The sequence below is a fragment of the Talpa occidentalis genome, unplaced genomic scaffold (genome assembly GCF_014898055.3).
Source record: "Talpa occidentalis isolate TD23 unplaced genomic scaffold, MPIMG_talOcc4v2.1 talOcc4.4, whole genome shotgun sequence".
NCBI lineage: Eukaryota > Metazoa > Chordata > Mammalia > Eulipotyphla > Talpidae > Talpa > Talpa occidentalis.
The window spans coordinates 22,010,488-22,037,062 of record NW_023604295.1 but is presented as its reverse complement, the minus strand read 5'-3'; the positions used below and the strand labels follow the sequence as shown (position 1 = coordinate 22,037,062).

Below are 26,575 nucleotides of genomic sequence, written 5' to 3'. Positions count from 1 at the left end.
AAATAATGTGGTTTTCTTTTTTTATAATTAAAGAAACTAAGAGGGAAAAGTAACTTCCTTAAGACCGTATAGGCATTTATCAAGTGTAGAAATCAGAATGTGGAATTCCATTCTGAGTTCTTTCTAATAATATACATTTCCATTTTTTCTGAATTAGCATGGGCAATAAAAAGACCTACGATAGATAGTCTCATAGTATGCTTTTTTAAAAAAATGTTAATCCAACAAACAGCTTATTTATTAAATACTATATCTATGATCCATATAACAAGATTCAAAAATTCAAATATGCATCTTTATAATATCTAAGAAACAGATTTGTAATATTATCTTTCCTTTACCAAGGGAATACAGATAATAATTCCCTGAAAATATAATGTAACGTTCATGTGAAAGTTGCATCTTCATTTTGGATGAAATGTCATAAAGGCAAATACAACATTTAAAAGCACATGGTGGGTGAAAGAAACTTTATATAAGTCTGTTCTGAAAGAGAACATTTTTCTTTGACTTTCCATTTTAAAATTTCTCTCAGCACAGGTAATAAAGACCAATCACCAGTCACTAAAGATTAATAAAGGCCTTAAATCTTCAATGCCCATAATAAATGTCTGATTCCTAAGATGCAGCAGATCCTTGGTTTTCAAAATATTTATGGTTGAGCTAAATTTTGAACACACACAATGCTAGCAAGTATTTCAGGTAAAAACACATCTGATCTAGCAAAAGGAGAGAAGGCAGGGGACCAAACCTCTGTACATCATGCACTCCATTTCCCCAGGCAGAAACTCCCAGGAGGGCAACATAGAGGACCATTTGAAAGATAAGGACCATTTCACAGTTAAGGAAATAAAACCTTCAGAAATCAAGTGATTTGGCCATGAAGCTTACCCAGTTAGTGTCATCATGTCTCTTAATTCTTTTTTTTTTAAAGATTTACTTATTTATGCATACAAGAACTGGGGTACAAGCCAGAGGTATGAGGGGTGAAAGGATTCACCAGACAGAGTGGGGAACAGAACAGGCAGATCGACTGAAATACACTGCTGAGGGGAGCAGCAGGTGAGACAGGAGAGGTCTGCTGCACTATGTGGGTAACTCCCTGGCTGGGGATCAAACTTATGCTGTGGTGGCTGCAGATAGCTTCATAGGTTGTGTCTTAACCCCCTGCGCCACCAGGGAGGCCCATGGCTCTTAATTCTTTTTTTTTTTTTTTAAAGATTTATTTTTATACACGAACTGGGGTATAGGCCACAGGCGAGGGAGGGTAAGAGGATTCATCAGAGACAAAGCGGGGAGTAGAACAGTCAGATGACCAAAATACACTGCTGAGGGGACCAGCGGCCACGTCAGGAGAGGTCCGCTGGTACCATCCTCTACCACCCACTCCACACCTTATTGCACTCACTCCCAAACAAGGAAGTAATCTTATTCTTTCTTCCATATCTCTTATCAAACTTTTACTTTCATTAATTGTTCTTTGAAGGAGTCTTACCTACCTTTATTCACAAGTGTCAAATAAAAAATTGCTTAAGAAGGAATGCAAGAGTGAATGAATGTTTTGTTCTCAGTAATTTCTTACAAAAGACATGAATGTGGGACAATATGTTATACCTTCCATGGAAGTAGCCTCATTTGAACTAGGTAAGGACAAGGGGGTTAAATGGATTTCCTTAAGATTCCTCAGAGCACAGAATGAAACCCATTTGCAATCCTTTTTTCTATATTAGTGTCATGACACCATTTGTTATCCGAATAATTCATTATGCATTTCACTTGGAGGATAAATCTATTTAAGTTTTCAAAATACAGAAAAATGTTAATTCTTAAGTATCATTTGTTCATTCTTTTATGCAACAAACAGGTGAAGACATACTATGCACCAAACAATCTGCCAAGTCCTAGAGGTAAAAAGATGTCTAAGATATAGTCCATCTTTATTTAAAGGATTTGCAGTTTAGAGAAGGAGCCCCACAAATAAATAAAGAAGTATGAGCAATGTGATATCTCCTGAATCAGAGATATCAACAGCATACAGACAAGGAAATGTCAAATCATTTGTAGAATGACAGTAAAATGGAAGTTGGAGAAATGTACTTGAGAAATTCTAAGTGTAGAAGACAAGAAAGAGTTAATGAGATGTAACATGGGATAGAGGGTGATAATATCTTAGAAAGCAAATTCCTTTTCCAGATTTAAACATTTCAGAGAGCTTTACTAATGGATCTCACTGAAGAATCCAATGCTGCAAGCATTCTTTCATTCCAAAATAATTTAGTCTTGATTTGCCTTAACATTTAACATATTCAACTATGCATGTTTTGGTGACCTACTAACCTATATAATTAACCAATTTGTCTGAATGACATTGAAATTGAGGCTAGAGAAGGTCAAAAACAATGTCTAAAGCTTAAAAGCAGAGAGAATTTAGGATCTATAGCTTCAATCTAAGCAATTTCCCAATGAAATCAGAATGCATCAAATTTGTGGATCAGTTAACCCACTTACCAGATCTGCTGATGGGTATTTTTAAGCTCCCTTTAGACTAATTTAAATAGTAAAGTACTATTGTGTAATAGCTGCCAAACATCAGCCACTCTCACTGCCTTTATTAGTGTTGTATCGCTCCATTATACCTCCCTTCTTATAGGCCATTCTTTACAAAATCCTACTACTCTCAGGCTCTCTCCTTTCTCTACAAATGATTCTGTTTGCTTTGAGTTTGAAGTGGATTAACATAGTGAGGGATTAAATTTCTATTTGCAATGAATGGAAAAAGTCATTTCAATTTACTGCATTCTAATATGCCTAAAACAGCTTTAATTGGTATTATTTACTTTCATTTCAAAGGAAATGTTTTTGAATACATACATCTATAGTCATAATAAAATCTGCATTGGAACATCTGCTTCATCTTCACTCTAATTGATACTGCTGATTTTTAAATTTTGAGGACTGTCATAACATTCCTTTTTGTCAAAGTACCTTGGTGGGGCCTCCCTGGTGGCCTATGGGTTAAGTCTCAGTATTATCCCAGCCAGGCAGCTAACCCACATCGTGCAGCAGACCTCTCCTATCTCACCCGCTGCTCCCCTCAGCAGTGTATCTCAGTGTATCTCAGTAGATCCCCACTCTGTCTCTGATGAATCCTCCCACCCCCCACCTCTGGCCTACACCCCAGTTCTATGCAAAAGAAATTTAAAAACTTAAAGTAAATTGAAATAAAATAAAACAACAAGGTACATTGGTGGTAGTATCTTCATGTGGCAGTATATACAACCAAGAATTTGAATAGCTATATCTCAAAATCATGTTTCTGGAACTGTTCCTTCTTTCTCTGTGGTGACAGGTAACTTACAACTTCCCTCTATTTCCCCATGCAACTAGTAAACCTGATTCTCTGGGGAAAATGCTTAAGTTTCTTCCATCATCTTTTACTACCTACCCTATCATATGTGCAAGAAGTGGGCAGCCACACTTTTCCTAGCAGCAGCAAATATGAATGAGTGAGAATTCAGCAGCCCAGGTCCTAGCATTTAGTACAGTTTAGGAAATATGATTTTGTTGCTCACTGCTAAATCCCAATTACTTTCAGGCAATCTCCATTTGGAGAGTTCATGCTGCCCCACTGAAAAAGCAGGTCTTTCATTCACATTTCTGTCTAACTCAATTCAGTTAACTGTGGGACCTGGACTATTCCTCACCTGTTATATTCTTTACCTGACCACCTGACCATGTCCTCATTCTCACAGGACTGAGTTTTAACGGGCCAATTCCCCCTTTCCAACCTTACTTTGGTTGGAACAGAGCTGACACGCCCTCCAACATTGCCTCCTTGCACTACTTGTGTCTCTGACCCACACTATCCTGGGGCAGGTATTCTTTTGGTAGGATGCTGACACACAATTCCCTCTGCCCAAAACTTGACCCCAACTTCTCCTAGTCTGTGACTTCAAATGAGACTATATTCCCAGTACCCAGAAAATGATTTTTATCATGAATTTGTTAGTTTTATGACCTGTTTATGAGGATAAGTTTGGTAAAACACAAGGAAAGAACTGAAACAATAATATATTGTTCAATCTAGGTTAGGCTAGGCTATAATAACAACTTTAAAAATCACTGTTTATAATTAAGACTGATTTCTGACCTCATAGTCACTAAGGAGTTCAGGTAATGGGAGTTGAACCACTTTGTGATACTATCATCTCATCATGAGTTAAGCATTCACAAAGTGGAACAGAATATAGAGAACTGCACACCAGTCTTAAATGAGTAAATAGCATTTCTCTCAACTACTTCCCATATGGCCACAGTAAGTTGTATGGTGACATTCAAACTTCAGGAGGCAATGGAAGTGCAATCTTTCAAGACCCTGAATGGAGAAGACACTGGAAATAATGATGAGGATTTGTCGTGTTTTACACGATTTATGTCTAAGCACAATATCCTTAAACATTCATTTCTCAGTAGAGTCAGCATCGGTCTACTTAAATGTCTTTCTACCTAAACAAGAAGGATAACTAGACATCTACATTTTTCACTATTAAGCCCATCGCCTTATGTTTTCCTTTTACTTGGGTCTATAAAAAGCACAGTGAAAAACATGGGCACATTTAACATATATCTGTAAATCTGTGCCTATAATGGGTGTGAGACATGATTAAATAAAAAAAAAAAAAAACTTCTGAGGAGAAAAATGGTCTAGGCAGACAAAGTAAGGACTACCTCATGTGCATGCATTGTTCATGGAGCAGGGCCAAGGTCTGTATGGCTAGAAAGAGGAAAGAGACAAGAGATGAGACTGGACAGTCAGCCAGATTAAATATGGTCTTGTTAGCCACTGTAGGTATTCTGGCATTATTCCAGAGGAAATGGGAACCCCATGCAGGATATTGAGCCTAAGAATAGTAAAGTAGGTTTTATTTTATAAAAATTGAGGCTGCTTCTGTGTTGAAAATGGATGAAGAGAGGCAGGGGTGGAAACAGGAAGGTCAGTGAGGAGACCACTGCAACAAATCGATATGGGAGACACTGATAGCTCTACCTGGGATGACAGAAATGGAGTGTGAGGAAAAGGTGGGATTCTTAGATAATTTGAAGGCAGCGCCAAAAATATTTCCTGAATATGACAGGGTCTGAGAAAGGGAAATGACCCAACGATGACAAGGTGTGTGACCGTGCATATAACATTATCCCATTTGCAAAGATGGCTGTAAAATGTCAATGTGTTTGAGAGCATACAGACACAAGATTGGAGCATACAGATAAAGACTGGAGAGAATTAGGTGGCAAAGATAGGAGGTCCTAACTACACAAAGTTGGGGTTTTGTATCTTCCAACAATAAATTTAACTTTATTATTTGAGATAAACAAATGTTTCTACATGTAACATAAACTGAAATCATTGGACCTCCTCCGGTGGCGCAGCAGTTGAGCACTGGGCTGCGAAGCTGCCCGCAGCCTCTGCAGCACTGGTTCGATTCCCGGCTGCCAGCAAGGGTCCTACATGACGCACAGACCTCTCCTGCCGCCCGCTGCTCCCCTCAGCAACGTATTTCTCAGTCTGCCTGTTCTGTTCCCCGCTCTGGCTCTGGTGAATTCCCTCACCCTCCCACGCTTCTGACTGTACCCAGTGCTTGTATACATAAATAAATAAATCTTTTTTTAAAATAAATAAACTGAAATCATTAATGCAGACATACCAATACTTAACTTCCCTTAATTTTTACTAAACGTTTATTTATTTACCCTGAGTTTCTCATGCAATGGCTTTACAGGTGAGGGTGAGACAACTTGAGAAGGTCCAGTTGATTTTTTCAACTAGCAAGTGCACGTTAATTACTAATATTCTACGTTGTTTGTGAATTTTCATCCAACTATAATTCACTCTGAGCATGTCCACTATGTTCTCATTATACAATGTTTGATGGCTTGTGCTGTGACCAGCTCATGTCTCCAGATAACCCAGATTGGAAGCAGGTATCTGTACCCCTACATGTCATCCTATCAGCCTAGCTGATTGAAATAGTGGAGTCCTTTTCAACTTTAGTTTCAAAGGTGCTAGTTTTATGACAGATAAAATATTTAAGATAAGAGAGTGAAAGTTTATTAGCTATCTCAGTAGGGATGTCCAGTAAGCAATACTGATTTGTGCTATTGTATACAAATCTGGAATTCAGAAGAAATTCCTGGAATAATAATGTAACTTTGAAAAGCGATGGCACATGGGTGCTATTTTCAGTCACGAGTTTGGATGAAATAGATTGAGTGTAAATACACAATTGGGAACTGAGAACTGATCACTGACTGTCACTATTAGAATGTATAGATGAAGTAATCAGCAAAGGAGATTAAGAATGAGAACAACTGATGGGAAGATCACATAGGTTGACATATATAAATGTGCAATGTAACTGCAAAGTTCTATAAAAATTTAAGTTTTATTGTCCTTAGTGGTGGAATTAACCCCACTTACAGTATCTCTACTGCCCAGAAACACACATATGCACATAAATTCTTGCCTACTTATCTAGGATTATCTTTGGCTCCACCCCTCCACATACCAGTATCTGGAAAAATTGCACTGTCTGTCATACATTGAGTATACTTCTCAATGGCTTTCCTTGATTTTTTGGCTCACATGTTTGCTGTTTGAAATGTTTTCACTATTCCCCATTTTATAAAATGCTCAACTATGTTGATTGTCCATGGCCCAATATCTTCAATCCTTTGCCACACCACTTAAATAAGTGAGCCAGTGGTTTGTAAAACTTTCAGGAAATTTAGTTAGTTGTGCTTACCTTCAGGTAGTAAGACAAAAATTAGAAATGGTAAAATGACTCCAGGTTAATTAAAAATCCATAAAGATAGTTTAAATATGCAATTCTATAAATAAATAAATAAATAAGACAAATGACAAAAAATATACATTTATATAACTTTAATTTTAAAAAATTAATATATATTGTCATTTGTAGCAAATCTTGTCTTAATTTTTATCAGGTAATTTAATATCTATACCTTTCACAATATTTGCATCGATAACTAAATAAATCTTTAAAAAAATAAACAAATTTTTTAAAAAATAATCATCTATAGGAAGGCCTCCCTGGTGAAGCAAGGGGTTAAATCTCAGCACTATCAAGCTATCAGCAGCCATTGCAGCATGAGTTAGATCCCGGGCCAGGTTGCTAATCCACACATGGCACAGCAGACCTCTCCTGTCTCGCCCATTGCTCCCCTCAACAGTGTATTTCAGTAGATCCATTCTGTCTCTGATGAACTCTCTCAACTCCCCACACACACACCCCTTAGGCCTAAACCCCAGTTCTTGTATGCATAAATAAATAAATAAATAAAAATAAATCTTTAAAATAATAAGAATTATCTACAGCACCCAGAACTAACAAGAACTTTCTTCTGGGCATAGATTTCAGACACTGCAACTATATCTATCTTTACTTGACAGAGGCTTCATGCAACTTTTCTATCCTTCAGCTTAGGGGTGGTTGCTCTCTAAGAAGGCTCATAAGTCCTGCTTAAGCAGGGAAACCATAAGAGAATTTCTGTCCAAGGAAGCGCTGTCTTCACTTTCAAAGTCTTTTGTGACTTTTTCAGGATAAACTACCTGGTTGTTTATGTGGTTGTGATATTGATTTCTAAATCTGTGTATTGTCTATTATATGAAATAATAGGCATAAAACAAAAAAAATGTGAAACATACAACGAAAATCTAAGAATAGCTTCAGTCAATTGAAGCATACTTAGATGGCCCAGGTATTAAAATATTTTTAGATTTTTTAAAATACAGGGGGAAATGGAAATAGTGAATGAAGATATGGAGAATTTCAAAGGAAAAATAGAAACATAAAAATTCTACAAAAAAGAAATTATCCATTAGAAGAATTGAAAGGAGAATAGATCTTACAGAAGAATTCATAAATTTGAAGACAGGTCAGTAAGTATTATCCAAACTGAAGCAGATAAGCAAAATATTAAAAAGAGAGAGAGAGTTTGCTAGTCACCTTGGGGTATTTACTATCTTAGCATGTAAGTACTCAGAATGCAGGAGGAGAGGGTCAACAAACCACAACAGGATAACACACTGAAAATCACAGCTAAGGATATAGTAGCTAAAATGATTTAAACCCATGTTTAATAGGAAAGAGACAGGAAAGAGCAGTGATAACACACTTCAGTCAGGAAAGTAATTATTACATATTACAGCTTATGTTCTATCAGAAACAATACAGAAAAGAAGAAACTAGAACTACATCTTTAAAATGCTGGAAAAGGATAAAAGGAAAATGTGTTAACTCAACATTCCGTACCTCACCAAATTTTTTTTCCAAAATAAAATCTAAGTAGACACTTTTAGTTTCAAAAAGTTGAAAGAAGTTGGTGTTAGCAAACAGGAATTACACAAAAAAAAAGTCTAAAGAAAGCTCGGTAGGATGGACTGATGCCAGATGGAAATCTGGATCTACAGGAAATACTGTACATATGTGGGGTAACTATAAAAGACTTTTCATCAGAAATTTGTTTGAGACCATTGACTAAAGCAAAATGATAAAGTATCAGAGATAATATAGAAATAGATAATAGGAAAAAAAATAAAACACAAGGCAATTGGAAAATGAAGTTATACGGAATAAACACTACATAAGGTAGACATTAATGAGTTAATTAATCATATTGTAATTTCTAAATCACTAAACAAAGAGGCTTAGCAAAAAGTTAATAGAAGATATAAAATGAAATGCTGAAATATAATTAATTCAAAGAATAAGAAAAGCAGAGACAAAATAAAAATAATATTAGATAGACTAAACAGAAAACAAAGTGGCTTAACACATCTTATAAATAATTATGTTAAATGTAAGTTAACTAGGTAATTAAAAGACCACACTATAAAATGTGATTTTAAAAAAGGTGGGATAAATTATATGCTGTGTATGAGAGACACATTTCAATTATAAATACATGAATAGCTAAAAATAAAAAAGTGGAAAAGCGGGCCTCCCTGGTGGCACAAAGGGTTAGGTCTCAGTACTATGAAGCTATTCACAGCCACTGCAGCACAAGTTCTATACCTGGCCAGGGAGCTACCCACATGGCCCAGCAGACCTCTCCTGTCTCACCGGCTCCTCCCCTCAGCAGTGTATTTCAGTCAGTCTGCCTGTTCTGTCCCCCACTCTCTCTCTAGTGAATTCTCTCACATACCCCACACCCCACACCTCTGGCCTGTACCCAGCTCTTGTATGCATAAATAAATAAATCTTTAAAAAAATTATTCAATATAATTCATCAATTAGAAATCAAAATCATATAAACATCTTAATTGATGAATAAAAATAATCTTACACATTTGTGATTTAAAATGTATAATAGCATGCCAAAATACTGGGAATTTGTCATGATCTGATAAAGTATTTATATATAATATACTAAAAATTCAACTAAACATAGATTAAAAAAAAAGACCAATATTAGAAAAGGCCACTACTACAGGAGGCACACAAATGGCCAATTAGCATACAAAAAGAAGTTCAACATCACTAGTCATAGTAATACACAATAAAGTCTTGATTTGAAAACACCAAATATTGGCAAAGATGAAGAGCAAATGGAATCTCATACTTTGCTTATGGGGATACAGAAATGTTCAACTATTATAAAAAACAATTGGGTTTTTTTATAATTTCACATTTACCATAAGAGTAAGAATTCCATACCTACCTACACAAGAAAAACTAGAAAGTCATAGCAGTTTTATTTATAGGAGCAAAAATATACAAGTTAACTGATCATTATCACAACTAATTAATCCTGAAATACTATTTGTCAATGAAAGGAACAAACTCTTGATAAAAGTGAATATGAAAACTGGATTAATCTTTCAGACCCAAGAAAATCCAAAACAAGTCATTGATATTGAAAATCAGGAACTGAAACAATTTTTCTATGACAATTGAAGTATGATTAATTCAGCAGCATGGTTTCTAGGGAGTATGCAGGTGTTGAAGATCAGAAAACAGCATAAGGAATTTTTGGGATGGTGGAAATATTCCACAATGGAGTATTCCCCTAGCCCACGGCCCGGCAGGATCCATCACTAACAGCACACTACATCATGAAAATGATGTTCACCTTGTGATTCAGTATTAAGCCTACTTTACAAGCATATTGAATTACGAGAACTTTTACAGTTTTGTTTCTCTTCTAAATGAATTTTGAACTAACTTTTATTTTTAGTTTAGGAAACTATACTTAGTTACACTTTTTTGAAGATATACAGACCTAGAAGTCCCAATTTAGTTTAAGAAAGTCGTGTATGTTTAAATACTAAAAAAAAAAAAAATAATAATAAGTTATTTGTTTGCTGATGTTACTGTGTTGCAGCAATTGAATCAAATGTTATTTCAAAGATAATCAAAAATATAGTTTCAAAAGTCAGTCAAGTTGCAGCTCACATAAGATATCTTAACCTCTCCTAATTCTTTCTCACTACCTCTCTTTCATGTACAAATATCAACTATCATTATGCCCAGGGGGAGAAGTTTAGCCTACTTTCCTCTCTACAAAATGAGAGCTGCCCAGCAAATCAGTGAGCAAAGGGTTTAAAGAGTGAATTTTCAAGTTCTCACAAAATAGCTAAGAGCACCTCTGTTCATTGGTTTTGTTAAACATGTAATTTGCCTCTTAAATCTGCACAGGCAGTGCAGTTGATTATTCTTATTAGTTGCTAAACCTAACCACTACTTATGTTCATTCAAACAGTTCTCTTTTCACTTGTTACATATAGCCAATTATCCACAGATTTTTCAAGTACCTCAGTGGACAAATCCTAGAATTTTAGCTCTGAAAGTCATCTTTGAGGTCATTCCTCTGAAGTCTTCCCCTTTAAACCTTTTACCTGCAATGCTCTTTCAACAGTGCTCCTGACAGATCACTGGGTAACTTGTTGTGGAAGGAGATAAAATATTGTAGATATGCACAGTTTTATTATCTCTCAACAAAAAATATTTTCCTGTTAATTCTGTTCAATGATCTAACAATTCTCTCTGCAATTTACATGAAATAATTTCTATTCCCCTTCTTCTGAGAAGCTCTTCATATATTTAGAATCCCTTGTCATTTCCTTTTCACACATATCTATATGAAGCTAGTTCTCTTTTTATTTAAGTTTATTTCTTAATGTACTGGCTGACTGCAGTCATCCCTATCATTTTGAGCATTTGGATTTGGAGTGCTAATTCTCCAAGTATTTATAATTTGTAGGCATAGGGACCTACAAAGTCAGAAATCATTTTGTCTAAAATTGGAGGTGATTAGACACCCAATGTCTCTCAAACTTTAATATGTATTGAATTACTCATAATTTTACTAAAACAAATGACCTACTTTAGTAGTTGTGAGGTAGACTCTGAGAGTATGTATTTTTAACAACTTTCCATGTTGTTGGTCTACGGATCACATTTTGAGTAACAGAACCTAAACAGAATTTCTTATCCAGATTTCACTGAATTCCAAAACTATAATATGTCTTTCTACACTATTTTATTGTAAATAAACATATAGTTAAGGGGAGATATAGCATACACACATATATAAATAACCAATGCTATTTAATGCAAGAATCTCAAAGTTTTAGGGAAAATTAAAGGTTATCACAATAGTTTTCCACTGCTAACAATTGGTATTTGATTTATAGAAGCCATGGTCTTGGAAAACATAGTCTCTCAAATTATATTGGATTATTTAGAGGCCAATAATTGTGCAAAATTTTTACTGTAAATAAAACTACCACAGCTTCTTCTGATCCTCTACTAATTAATTAGTCTGATTTTCATAGCTGACTTTCTTTTTTCCCTGCTGGCTCGCTCTCACTTCAGTCATCCAAAATGCTTTACCATCTTTTCACAAAGGTGAAAAGGAATTCATTCTCTAAGGATCAGGCACATATACTACAGAAATTTTCTCATGTGTTATGAATTTTCCACAGTAAGCATATTTTAAAGTGATGGAAGATATTATTTTCTTTTCTAAGGAAAGGATTAGCCATTGCTTGATAGTCAACAATTCATAGCTGACTGACAATGAGTATTCTCCATCATTTTTAATACATTTGTTTTATTTCACTTTCTACTAATATTTAATAGGTACATAGGAACTATATAGAGGGCTTTAATTAACAACATCAATGATAACAAAACAGCTATTACATAATTTATTGAGTGTCTCCTGCAAAGTAGTGTCATTATTCATGCTTATGGAATTCTGAAAAAAATATAACTTGTAGCATTATACAGATCGAGAAATATAGATATGAAGGAGCTTGGTTTGAATCAGTAGTAAATGGTCAAAGTCAGATGACTTCAGCTTGCCTCATCCACATAGTCACAATCAAATTACAGAAAAGCAAAGTCAAAACTCCTGAAAGATAAAGAGATGACTATCAGCTACCTCAGGAGCAACAATAGGCGTGGCAGAAAAGGGTAGGAAAAACTTTAATTAAAATGTGTAATACTGGAGCTGTACAACCCATGAGAGGCCGGAGTGACTGCTATCCTGAGCCCCTCTGCTGTTAATTCAAGGGCACATACCTACATTACGGACTTTAAAAATCAGGCACTACATTGGAGAAAGGGGTACACAGAGTTGGTGAGCAGGACAGTGCACCACTAGATATCTTTAGAAGTAAGAATGCAGATTATAGATTACTGGTTCAGCCTGAGGCTCCCATACCAAAACAGTTGGAGACTGAAATGGCAGGGGCACCTAGATCGGAAAACCTGTGACTCCTCATAGAAGAGACTTTTATTTGCAGCTCAGTGCTGTCAAATGTGAAACACCTGCCTGAGCACACAGGTCCAAAACCAAGACAACAACTGAATACTCTCACTAACCGGAGGATGAAGTACCTGGACCATAATAACAAAAGCAAGTTCTCCTGGATAAGGCCCCATACAGGAAAAGCAGAGAGAACAATCCCCAGCTTGTGGCCCTGTCTCAACTATAGTCCAAACCCAGTGCTACTTCCATTGCTCAAGCACAGCCTAGAAGTAATCTAATAATGAACTATAGGAGACATTTTGGCCATGGAGTTGGCTTAGGGGGAGTGGAATACTCTGAATCTCCATTATGTTCACTGGAGGTGACCTTTCAGTGCCTCAGTGCTGCAGTTCCCTCTTGCCTATTACTCCTTACTGTCACCAGCACCCTGGGCATCTGAAACAAAAATGCAAAGGCAGCAGTCTATGAAACAATAAAAATCTAAAGACTCTGGGTAAAAATCCTAGGATTACTTCCAGCTTCTGTAGGAAGTATATAAAAACAATTTATTAAGTAAGATAAGAAAAGGAAATTTCATATTACAACCCATAAAATTAAAAATAAATGGATAGAAGAATATATCACAAGTGCTGAAGCAATAAAAACCCCAAGAGAAGTCTCAATCCAGAATAACTGCTAAGTGCCATGCTAAGGAACATTTTAAGGTAGCAGTTATAACCATGCTTGTTGATAAGGAAAAACAACACATGTACAAAAACAGGAACACAATAAAGTCTGAGATAATATGAAAATCTCACCACTAGAAATAATGAATTTAAAATACTAGTATAGCTGAATTAAAAATCTACTACATGATCTCCATATTAGACAAATGGAAGTAATGTGAGGTTGAAATTACAGTAGAAAAAATACAAATAGAACAACAAACAGAAGAAAGAATGTAAAAAAGAATGAATACAGTTTAAGAATTCCTCAGGATAAAGAGAAATAACATCCTTATCATGGGGGTCGATGAAGGAGAACAGGAAGAGAAAGGAATAGTAAAATAAATCTGAAGAGGTGTGAACCTGTAACTCTAAATCATACATAGTGTTGTAAACCAAAGTTATCTCAATAAAAGTCATACAGGATTACTTCAAGAAAAAGTAAAGTACTTGCAAGGATAAGAAATAATTGCTGGGGCCTCCCCAGTGGCGCAGCGGTTGAGTGCTGGGTTGTGAAGCTGCCCACAGCCTCTGCAGCGCCGGTTCGATCCCCGGCTGCTCCCCGGCCACCAGAGGAGGGTCCCACATGGCGCGCAGACCTCTCCTGCCGCCCGCTGCTCCCCTCAGCAGTGTACTTCGGTCCTTCTGCCTGCTCTGCTCCCCGCTCTGGCTCTGGTGAATTCTCTCACCCTCCCGTGCTTCTGACTGTACCTAGTGCTTGTATAAATAAATAAAAATAAATCTTAAAAAAAAAGAATTTATCTCCCTTAAAAAAAAAAAAGAAAAAGAAATAATTGCTGAAAGCCACCTCAATCTGTGAGATGAAACAGATATCCAGATCTAACATTTCCAAAGAGTTCTAAACAAATTAACACCAGACCAAAGTACTTGAAGACACATTATAAATGAACTGAAGGCCAATGACAAAGACTAAATATAAAAACACCAAGAGAAAGGAAAGTAAACTATAAGGGAATACATATAAAAACACATGTAGGCTCCTTAGAGAAAATTTTGCAGTAAGAAGGAAATGGCAGCAGATATTTAAATAGTGAAAGAAAAAGTTTTCCATGCTATAATATGTTAGCCTGCAAAACTATGATTTAAAACAGGAAGAAAGGCAAATAACTTCACTGAAAACAAAAATCAAAAGAATGTATCTACATAAAGCTGAATATGTAAGAAATAGGAAATTGGTTATTATGAAGCAACAACAAAACAAATATAGAGGTAACAGAAACTTAAATTATAAAACATACAAAAAAGATGTAGAACAAATATGTGGCCTATAAGAATGGGTTTGAAACCAAACTGCAATAGGCTACAAAAAATAACCCATCATCTATATTAATCTCAGTAGAACCTTCAAGCAAATATCAAAAGAACTCATAATACAATAGAAATGCAACTTACACAAAACAAAAGGAAGATTTTAGGGGAAAAATTGAAATTAATAAAATGGCAATAAGCACTCACATATCAATAATTGCCCTAAATGTAGATAGGTTGAATTCACAATTAACAAGTGAACAGTGAATGACTTCTCAGTTTTTTTCAAGCCTGTCCAGTTGCCCTTACAGATAATGCTCTAATCAATATTCCTGGAGGACCTGTAAACTCCCTCTGTGGCAATGCAGAGAAGCAGGTGCCAGAGATCTTACCAGCCCCATGCCTGTGCTTCTTTTGACTCCTCATGGCAGAAACAAAAACCTGCTAGGCAGACTAAGTTTACCGTGACTGTTCAGTTTCTTTCTATGAACTCTAGGCATGGGTCAGAGGCAGCTGAGGGTGAGCCACTGCTGTGTATCCAGACCCTTGGAGGTCCATGGTCTAGAAGTACCCTGCCAAAAATATTATGTGTGATGTGCCCAATAGTTCTGCACTCTCCTGCTGTGGAGTGAAGCAAATACCCAAAATCACACCAGATCCATACCTATGCCTCCACTGACTCCCCGAAGCAGCACAAAAAACCCACTGGCCAACTGAACTCCCTGTGGACAATTGCAGTTTTGTTGTTTGTTTGTTTTTTATATATATATATATATATATATATATATATATATATACTCTACATACAGGCTGAAGTTAGCATATGGGGAAGGAGAGGGCAATCTTTCAATTTCCCAAGGGTTGGGGCAGATAATCTGTACAGCACAAGGGACAAGCTAGTAGCACTTCCCACTGCCAAGATGAGTTACTGGCTACCTGGATGCCTTTCATTGAAGAGTCAAACAGGTCATGCTCTTGCTGAGAAGTATCCCATTCTTTGGGGCAGACCATGGAAGCATTGGTGCTGGTAAGGGAAGGGCAGGTATCCCTCCTTGTGAACTGGCACTGTTCCTCATTTGCTGTTTCTTAAGTCTTTCCTTCCCTTAATGATGCATCTGTCTCTGCTATTTGCTAAGATACTAGCCCACACACTCCTACTTGTATTTCAGATGTAGCTGCTCCCTCCAAACACTTATCCTTGGTGTTCCTGAAGGAAAAGGTGATTCAAGGACCAGGTTCTTCCTGCCTCTTCCTCATCGACCCTTTCCTGACCCACCTTGGAGTTGCTGAAGAAAAACCTTTTGGTTGTTCGGTGCTAGATACTTTACTGATGGTATTGTGAAGTTGAATCACTGCAGGATGGGGGGCTGCTCTGAGGCAGGAGGATTACCTCAAGTGAAAGTAAAGTACTTTCAAGGATAAGCCTGTGACATGGCAAAATACTAGGAGTTTTTAAATACTCCACTTAAAACTGTGGAAATGTAACAAATCAGAGAATAGATATGTAAACACTCTTAAATAAGAAACAAGGTTTAATAGACATCTACAGAAAAATCCATGCAAAAATATACTACATATGTATCAAAGTGCACAAGTATAGATCATATGTTGGGACACAAGTTAAATTATCAATAAAACCATGAAGGTTGAAATTTTACAAAGTACTCTTTCTGACAATAATGCCATAAAGCTAGAAATAAACTATCTTTGAAAAAAGTCAAGAAACAAACATGTGGAGACTAAACATTATGTTTCTTAGTACTGGTTTAAAGAGGAAATTGAAAGAAATAAAAAAAATCTAGACATTAGTGAAAATAAGAATTAAAAACTATCAGAATTTATAGACTGCAACAAAAGCAGTGTTAAGAAGGAAGATAATGGCAATGCAGGAGCACTTTAAGGAGGAAAACTCCAAAAAAATACAACTTAATATTACACATAAAGCAACTTGCAAAAAAGGAACAAACAAAACCTAAAATTAGTCTAAGGAAATAATAAAACTAAGAAAGAAAATAAATGAAATATAAATCAAGAAGACCATACAAAAGATCAATATACAACACATCACAAAAATTACACATCATGATTAAGTGGGATTTTCCTCAGGAATGTAAAATTGATTTACTATAAGTAAATCAATCAATGTAATACATTACATCAACAAAAGAAAAGGTAAAAATCATTTTAATATCAATAGTTGCAGAGAAAGCATTGATAAGATTAGCATCCATTAATTTCAAAACTTGTATACAAGGTGGAAAAAGAAGGAACCTGCCTCAACATAATAAAGTTTATATATTTCAAACCTATAGCCAATATATTACTTAATGGTGAAAAACTCAATGCTTTTCCTTTAACTTCAGGAAAAAGACAAGGATGTCCACACTCCCCACTTCTGTTTAATTTAATGAGGTTTTAACTCAACTCAAGCAATAAAACACCAACAACAGGAGAAAATAGGAATCCAGGTTAGAAAAGAGGAATTGAAACAATGATCTATGGTGGTGGACTATGTATGCTTTGGTGGGGGGGGGGCACTATGGTAACAACACCTGGAGATGGGGATTCTATACTTCTAAAATACAAACAGCAATGTTAAGCAATGTTACCTCATTTTAAGAAAAAATCATTTCTTTTTCTATTAATTAATTAATTAATTGATTTTTAATGGAGGTAATATTAGAGTCCAGCCCTTATTGAAAGCACTATGGATACGGGCCTCCCCGGTGGCGCAGCGGTTGAGCACTGGGTTGCGAAGCTGCCCGCGGCCTCTGCAGTGCCGGTTCAATCTCTGGCTGCTCCCCGGCCACCAGAGGAGGGTCCCACATGGCGTGCAGACCTCTCCTGCCGCCCGCTGCTCCCCTCAGCAGTGTACTTCGGTCCTTCTGCCTGCTCTGCTCCCCGCTCTGGCTCTGGTGAATTCTCTCACCCTCCCGTGCTTCTGACTGTACCCAGTGCTTGTATAAACAAAACAAACAAAACAAATAAATAAATAAATAAAACATGCCTCTATTAAAAAAAAAAAAAAAAGAAAGCACTATGGATATGTCTCAAAACACTAAACGTGGTTCAGCCATTTGACCCAGTAATTCCAGTCTTAGGCATCTATCCAGAAATTCAAAAGGAAACGTGCACTCTTATACTTATTACAGCACTATTTACTATATGGAAACAGCCTGAGAAAATTTTAAAAGGAAACAATTATTAAATCATACATGATATAATGCTGTATAAGGAAAAATCAAATGATTCTATTAGAATCAATAAATGAGTATTACAAAGTGGCAGGTTACAAAATCAATATACAAAAATCTGTTCCATTTTTTTATACATAAACAGTGAACAAGAAGGAAAAGAAATTAAGAATTGCATTCATATCACAACAAAAAGATTCGAAGAACCAGGAATTAACCTGAGATGGTAAAGGACTTATATAATGAGAACTGTCATACATATTAACAGATACAGATCATGACATAAGGAGATTGAAAAGGCATTCTATGTTCATGTATGGAAAGAATCGATATTATTTAAATGAATATTCTACCAAAATTTATATATAAATTTAATATAATCTCCATTAAAATGCCGAGGGCATTCTTCAAAGAAATTGAACAAGAATATTAAAATTTATATGTAATCATAAAAGGCCTCAAACAGCAAAAGTTCCTTTCCCTGAGGGGGAAAGGAGAGAAATGCATGTATCATATTATATGATTTAAGCTATACTAAAAAGGAATAGTAATTAAAATAGTATAGTACAGAATAAAAAATAGACACATGGATCAATGAAGATGAATCAAAAGCTCAGAAATAAATACACATACACATATAAATTTTTAGTTCATAGTAAAGGAGCCAACCAAACAATGGAGAAAGAAGTGTTTCTTTAAGAAATGGTGCTAGGAAAACTGGGTAGCCACAGGTAAAAGAATGAAGTTGTATCAATCACTATCTCACTGTACAAAAACAAATGAATTATAGACTAAGATTTAAAACCTGCAAAAATAAAACATAAAGAAGAAAACTTGGGCAATATGTTTCATGACATTAATCATCAAGAAGTTTTTGGAGACTTGACCCCTAGGACAAGGGAAATAAAAGCAAAAATAAACAACTGGGATTATATAAATGACATAGTTCATACAGAGTGAAAGAAAATATAAGTAGATGGAAAAGACATCCTACAGGGATGGACAAATACTAATGTATACAAAAAACTTACCCAAATTAATAATGAAAAAATCCAATTAATAAAGGGGCAGCAGACCTAAACAGACAACTGCCCAAACAGGATATCCATAAGACCAAGAGCTACATAGAAAATTGTTGATCATCACTTTCAGTAAGGGAGATGCAGATCAAAATCACAAGATTGTATTAACTCAGACCCCTGAAAATGGCACATATTTGAAAGATCCCTTAGCAACAAGGGCTGGAGAGGAATGGCAGCAAGAGGAACCTTAATAAACCCTATTACACAGTAGATGTAAATTGGTGCAGCCATTTTGGAAAGTCATGTGGATTACCTTAAATGACTAAAAATGGAAATGCCTTATGACCCAGCAAGCCTACTCCTGAACACTTATCTGAAGAGCCTGACACCATCAACTCAAAAATTATATGCATGCTCGCTTCAGCAGCACATATACTAAAACTGGAAAGATACAGAGAAGATTAGCATGGCCCCTGCACAAGGATGATATGCAAATTTGTGAAACATTCCATATTTTTGTACATATACACAATGGAATATTACTCAGCAATCAAAAAAGATAAACTTATGCCATTTGCAGCAACATGAATGGAGCTAGAAAGGATCATGTTCAGTGAAATATGCCAGAAAGAAAAAGAAAAATACCGGATGGTCTCACTCATAGCAGGAATTTAGAAAACCTAAATAAGGGGCTGGAAAGAGGCTAATTATAATAAAGTAAAAATCAAAATCAACAAGCAACTATGAACCAGAAGACACACTGGGGGTGGGGGTGGGTGGGATTAGGGTCAAAATAAGGGGGGGCGAGGAATTGTATGGGGACTATAACCAAGATGAAAATGCATACATTGTGCAAAAATGAAAAATGATGTAAAAAACATATAAAATAAAAAAAATTATATGCTCTACAATGCTTATTGCAGTATTATTTTACATGAGCTGGAACACGGAAACAACTTAAATGTCCACCAACAGGGAACTGGATCAAGAAGATGTGATATAGCCACACTATGGAATACTATTCAGCCACCAGGAAAGATGAAATATTGCTATTTGCAGGAACACAGAGGGTATTCAAGGGAATTATGTATATGAAGCACATAATATTGGTCACATACATAGCAGATGATTCAACAAAACAAAATACTTGTAAAGACTAGTGGACACTAAAAAATGAAGTAATTCTTCTAAGGTGTGGAAGTTTCAAAGGGGTATAAAGGATAATGGTGGGAAAAATAAATAAATTAAACTCACATGTTGAAATTAATTACAAAAAGAAATATTTTATAACCACCTGGTGGCACAGGCAGTTGAGGGCTGCATTGTGAAGCTGTCCGCAGCCTCTGCAGTGCGGGTTCAATCCCGGCCAGCCGGGGAGAAACTCACATGGCGCAGCTGATCTCTCCTGTCTTGCCCACTGCTCCCCTCAGCAATGTATTTCATCAGTCTGCCTGTTCTATTCCCCACTCTGTCTCTGGTGAATCCTCTCACCCTCCCATGCATCTGGCCTGTACCCTGGTTCTTGTATAAATAATATAAAAAAAAAAAAACAACTGCTAAATACAACAAACGTAGGAGAAATACTTCCCAACATAGGTTAGCATAGGATGATTTTAAAAATTAGAAATATGGTGTATTACAGAAGAGTAATGATTTCCTTACATCTTTTCAAAAATCATTTTAGGGCCTCCCTGGTTGCGCAGGCAGTTGAGCGCAGCGCTGTGAAGCTCTCTGCAGCCTCTGAAGCATGGGATTGATCCCTGCTGGCCAGGGAGATTCCCACACAGCACAGCAGACCTCTCCTGCCTCGCCTGCTGCTCCCCTCAGCAGTGTATTTCAGTCAGTCTGCCTGTTCTGCTCCCTGCTCTGTCTCTGGAGATTCCTCTCACCCCGCCCCCGCACATCTGGCCTGTACCCCAGTTCTTGTGTGCATGAATAAATAATAAATCTTAAAAGAAATCATTTAAAAAAGAAAATTGACAGATTCCAACAAACTAGATCCAAAGTACATATCAAAAACAAAAGGATCGTATTAAATATGGAACATACTCGATGCATAAATAGAAGTCACCTCGGCATGAGCGTTCATTAGCAAGAATTGATTACATAGCCATATTTTTAAAAACACAAAAAAATTACTCTAGTTTTGAGGCTATTTAAATTTCACATATTGGGCCTCCCTGGAGGCACAGGTGGTTGAACGCCACACTGTCCACAGCCTCTGCAGCGCAGGCTCGATCTGGGCCAGCTGGCGAGAATCCCACATGGCACAGCAGACCTCTCCTGACTTGCCCACTGCTCCCCTCAGCAGTGTATTTCATCAGGCTGCCTGTTCTGTTCCCCCGCTCTGTCTCTGGTGAATCCTCTCACTCTCCTGCACATCTGGCCTGTACCCCAGTTCTTGTATAAACAAATAAATAAATCTTAAAAAATAAATAAATTTCACATATTAACTAACAGTCAAAGAGTATCTAATCAATTTAATGAACCCATATAGACATAAAGCTAACAGCTTCTATGTTTGTTAGCACTGAACTGACTTAGCTGTGTAGTTTATACATTTCCAAGGTATAATGAGCCTTAATTTCAATTCCTCCAATTTTTGCTTTCCCTTGTAAAAACTTTTGCTAAGAACCTGAAATTATACTATCACTGGTATTCATTGCATATTATAGCCATCACCTTACCTCATGTCTACAATTCTGGCTGAACTCAGTCTGTGACTTCTCTGCTATAAAAGTTACAGATGAAGGTCAAACAAAAGTAGAGGTGATTAGGAAAACTAGATGAACATTTTTCAGATAAAGTGATAGTCCAGAAAAGGATGAAATCTGATTAGATCTACACAAAGGCTTGACATGAGAGAAAACAAGACGTCATATATGGGGGAAAAGTGAAATAAAATAAATAAAAATGAATTGTTTATAGGATATAGCTATGTGAATAAACTGTGGTGCAGATTTTAATGAGTCAGAACCTTTCAATATCTAAGATGCTTCAAGATAATATCCTAGTTTGCACTTTATTTTCTACCTGTAAATTATGTTAGTAAAATAAATTTCACTAAATAGTAACAATAATGACCTCACAAATATACTGCAGGTTGCAAATAAAGTTCATGAACCTTGAAATTTTTCAAAGTATTTAACAAATGATTTTATTTTTTTCATAAATTTTTAGGAAACATACTTAATACCAAATGGCTGTATGATGACTCCCAGGTCATTTGTAAATTTTGTGTAATGAGTGTGCTGAAGGGAATTCTAAGATAAATATCTAATACTATAATTCTTATTTATGAACTTGTTTAGGGCCTTTTATTTAGTTTACTGTTGGTCCTGCTTTTCCTGAACTTTACTTTATGAAGACTGGAGGAGCATGTAATAATAACAGAAGAGGCTTCCTTGACATGGTGCCCATCTCTAAACATGTTACTGATCAAAACATGTCATTAATTGGACCCCATACCTAAGGAAGGGCAGAAAAGGATATCACACATTATATTTGCTCTAAATCTCAGCATACACTCATTTAAAAAATTCTGCATCTTGGGCCTCCCTAGTGGTGCAGCGCATTGAGCGCAGTGCTGTGAGGCTGTCCACGGCCTCCGCACCACCAGTTCAATTCCCTGCCTGCCAGGAGATGCCCACATGGCGCAGCAGATATCTCCTGTCTCGCCTGCGGTTCCCCTCAGCAGTGTATTTCAGTCCGTCTGCTTGTTCTGCTCCCTGCTCTGTCTCTGGTGGATTCTCTCACCTTCCCACACCTCTGGCCTGAACCCCAGTGCTTGTATAAATAAACAAATCTTAAAAAAAAATTCTGCATCTTAATTGTCTAAATATAATTCTCTTTCACATTTGACTTGGAAAAAATCCACAATATTGCTAAAGAAAACTTTACAATAAACTGCAATACAAGAGGGACCGAGATATTAAAAGCCAAATCTTGATTTACTGACCCAACAATAAGATTCATGACACCTTTCAAGTTTTTAGAGTAACTCAAGTGACACAGATCCCCATAATCTCCTCATCACTTTCTGTATTTTGAAAGTCATCATCTGCCGGTGACCTGTGGAATTCATCACTGAGGTAGAAGATAAGGTTATGTCATCAATAATGGCCCACTGAGAAAGGTTAGCTTAGAGAGAACTCTGACTGATTTTTATAATAGAGTGAACAATGTTGGATAACTTACAGGCAGAGGAAATAGAAACAATTTACAAAGGAATGATGTGTACTCCAAATATTAAGGGTTAATGTTATAAACAGGCTGAATTTGGATTAAGTATGCATAGTCATGTTTCACCAATAATGAATGCATCATAAAAAACTGTTTCAAATATTTTTTATAATAAGTATTTTATGATTAAGCATCCCCTTTGTAAATGATTTAATCTAATAAAGAGGAAACACTGCTTTCATTCAGGAAGAAGGCAAATTTTACTATAAACAAAAATGAGAGGCAACATTTGTTTTTATTGACATAGAGGAATGGACCAGTAAACAAAGGAAAAAAAAACTCATGGACTCATGACTCATGGAAACTATATGAAATGTATACAAGCTGAAATAAATTGTATAATAACTTTGTTTACATAACTGAAATTTGAAATGTATTCTTTTGTAATTTGCTGAAGAATATTTCAAGTTTGTAAGTGTGCTGCAATAATGCTCACTTATTCAGGGAACAGAAAAGTATGAATGAAAAGAAAATTTGTGACACTCATTTTAAACAGTTTATTTGGATTTGCAATCTAGTTGTGTAAAAGGGAGATAGTTACAAACTCTTTTGATTCAAAATGATGGTACAGGGGCCTCGCTAGTGGTTCCAGGGGTTAAGTCTCAGCACTATGAAGCTATCCACAGCGTCTACAGCAAGAGTTTGATCCCTAGCCAGGGAGCTAACTCACATGGTGCAGCAGATCTCTTCTGTCTTGCTGCTTCCTTCGTTAGTGTATTTTCAGTCAATCTGTCTGTTCTGCTCCCTATTCTGTTTCTGGTGAATTCTCTCAACCCCACCTACAACCCAGCTCTTGTATGCATAAGTAAAATTTTTTAAAAATGATGGTGAAAATATTTATGATCTTCACTCATAAAATGTGGTAACTTTAACAGAAATTCAGAACATTTTGCTGCAATGAAAGCAAGTTCAGAAAATCCAGAATAAAGGACATAATATAGAAATGTATTCACAATTTCCAAGGAAACACAAAAGATCACTGTTTTTCAAATGGAAGGGTATGACCCATTAATCAGGCAATAAATAAATCTAATGACATATTATCAGTTATTTTTAATGGTACATAGTAGAATAAATAATAAGAAAATATATTAGCAGGCACTACACATAACAAATTAAGAATCACTTAATAAAAGGTTTGTTTTGGGCCTCCCCTGGTGGTACAGTGGTTGAACGCTGAGCTGCAAAGCTTGCCCGCAGCCTCTGCAGCGCCGGTTCAATCCCCAGCCGCAGGGTGAGGGTCCCACATGGCACGCAGACCTCTCCTACCACCCGCTACTCCCCTCAGCAGTGTACTACGTCAGTCTGCCTGTTCTGTTCCCTGCTCTGGCTCTGGTAAATTCTCTCACCCTCCCACACTTCTGACTGTACCCAGTGCTTATATAAATAAATAAATCTTTAAAAAAATAAATAAAAAATAAAAGGTTTGTTTTATAACATACACATACACACACACACACACATATATATATATATAGAGAGAGAGAGAGAGAGATTTACACATATGTGCTTGTCAGTGTCAGTATATATGTTAATAAATTCTAATATTTTTTTGTGGGCCCTGGTCAAAAAATTTTGAAAACTGCCTCAATAAATAACATTAAAATTCAGTCTTTATCACCAAATTAAAATCACATAGTGTACTTTTCTTCAGAAAACTATTTAAAACCACTAGTCATAATATTTTTAGAACCACTGCAGAAGCATCACATGATCTAGAAAGAAAAGCATAGGTGCTGGTCTCATATAAACATTACGGTTACCAAGCAAAGTTTCTATCTACTCAATTTCTTCATAGTTTTCTTTTTTATTATGTTAGGCATGCAAAATGTTAGTCTGATATAAAAAGAAGCATTTACAAAATATATTCCCATGTATTTATACATAAGAATGATTGTATTTGTATATGTATACAAATTTGCAATTTTTGTATCTATATATATTTGTCTCCTGTATGACTTGACCAAATGTACACAAAACCTACTTGACATATTGACCAACAATTAATTTTAGAGAGACAGAAAAGATTTGTAGCCCCTATCTGACAAGGTCACAAGGTAGGGACTCCAGAGAAACATCAGCAAGTAACAAGGTATATCCATCAAGTGAGGGGTCAAAGGTATTTCTGGGTTTTGGTAGGCACTGGTTTGGAACAAGAAAATTAGAAACATTCCTAGAGAACTTTTTGAGATTTTGAGTGTCGGAGAAAGCAGTAAATGAGTAAGTAAATCAAAATGACAAATCACTATATTGGGAGGAAATAATTGGGAGTAGGAAATGAAACATTTTATCACTACTCCAGATATAGATAAAAAACTAAAACATATTTAGGTTTTGTTTTCATAAAGCATTCAAAGGAAACATCTGGTCTCTTTACCAAAACTTCTGTTCCTGCCCTGTCATAGGAATCATGCTCCTTCTTGCTGACCTGAAATTGTAATTAGACCACCTACAATTTAAATAGATCCCAAAAAAGTACTAACAACTTTTGATTACTGATAGTCTGGGAAGAATCCAAACTACTAATCTATTGTCTGTAGTTCTTTATTCTCACACCAATGCCATAAACAATGTAATTTTGTAATGATTGATATATGATGCTTAGTATTAATAGCAGAAATTATTTCTAGTAGCAACCTGGTGGGGGGGGAAGTACAAAATATCAACAAGAAAGCAGCAGAGTGGCTCACTGAAGATCTGGGACTACGTATCTGGATATAATATTGGATAAATTGAGAAAATTAGGGCAATCATGGATCAAAAGTTATAACACAGCATTTTTGTGTATCACAGAGACCCTTCAGGGAAACTCTGGCTCTGCAATAAGTTCATTTATCAAAGGGATAATGACCCAAAAACATACTTCTGGAGATAGTTTGGAATCTATTTCCTTTTAAAAAGAAAGGCACCTGTGGAACTAATTAGGATGAAGTACTTCCTTCAAAGTGTGGCTATAATCCTGTTGAGTGGATAAAAGATTTACAGGACTATATTTCAGAATGAAAGAGAACGCAAATGATAGCTGATGGTGGCCTCTGGTATAAAAAATAAGAAGATTTGGAGAAATTCAGAATGATATTAACTGAGATGGTCACAAGAGAAAATTATAGTAGCACCCGAGAACAGTTTAAATAATGCAAGTCACTCTAGCCCCAAATTCAATTAGCAAGTGCCCCAGAGTGGATTAGCCTGTCCTAGAACATATCTCTTACTTATAAATTCAGGAAAATTTTCTGAAAATATGATTCTCTCCAGAAAGAAAGTCAGGGGCTTATGGTAAGAGGTTACCACTTTATTTTATATATTTCAATTTTGTTCTGTTTTTTTTTTTTTTGAAAGCATATGT

At 36.0% G+C, this 26,575-nt stretch overlaps 1 protein-coding gene and 1 non-coding gene across 2 annotated transcripts in view; one reads left to right on the top strand and one right to left on the bottom strand.

Moving 5' to 3' along the window:
• Nucleotides 1-26,575, bottom strand: part of NLGN1 (neuroligin 1) — an 882,121-nt gene that overhangs the window by 677,165 nt on the left and 178,381 nt on the right. The gene's annotated exons all lie outside the window — the stretch shown is intronic.
• Nucleotides 19,399-19,505, top strand: LOC119258412 (U6 spliceosomal RNA). Its single transcript, XR_005128254.1, has one exon. It is a non-coding gene; the product is annotated as a U6 spliceosomal RNA (small nuclear RNA).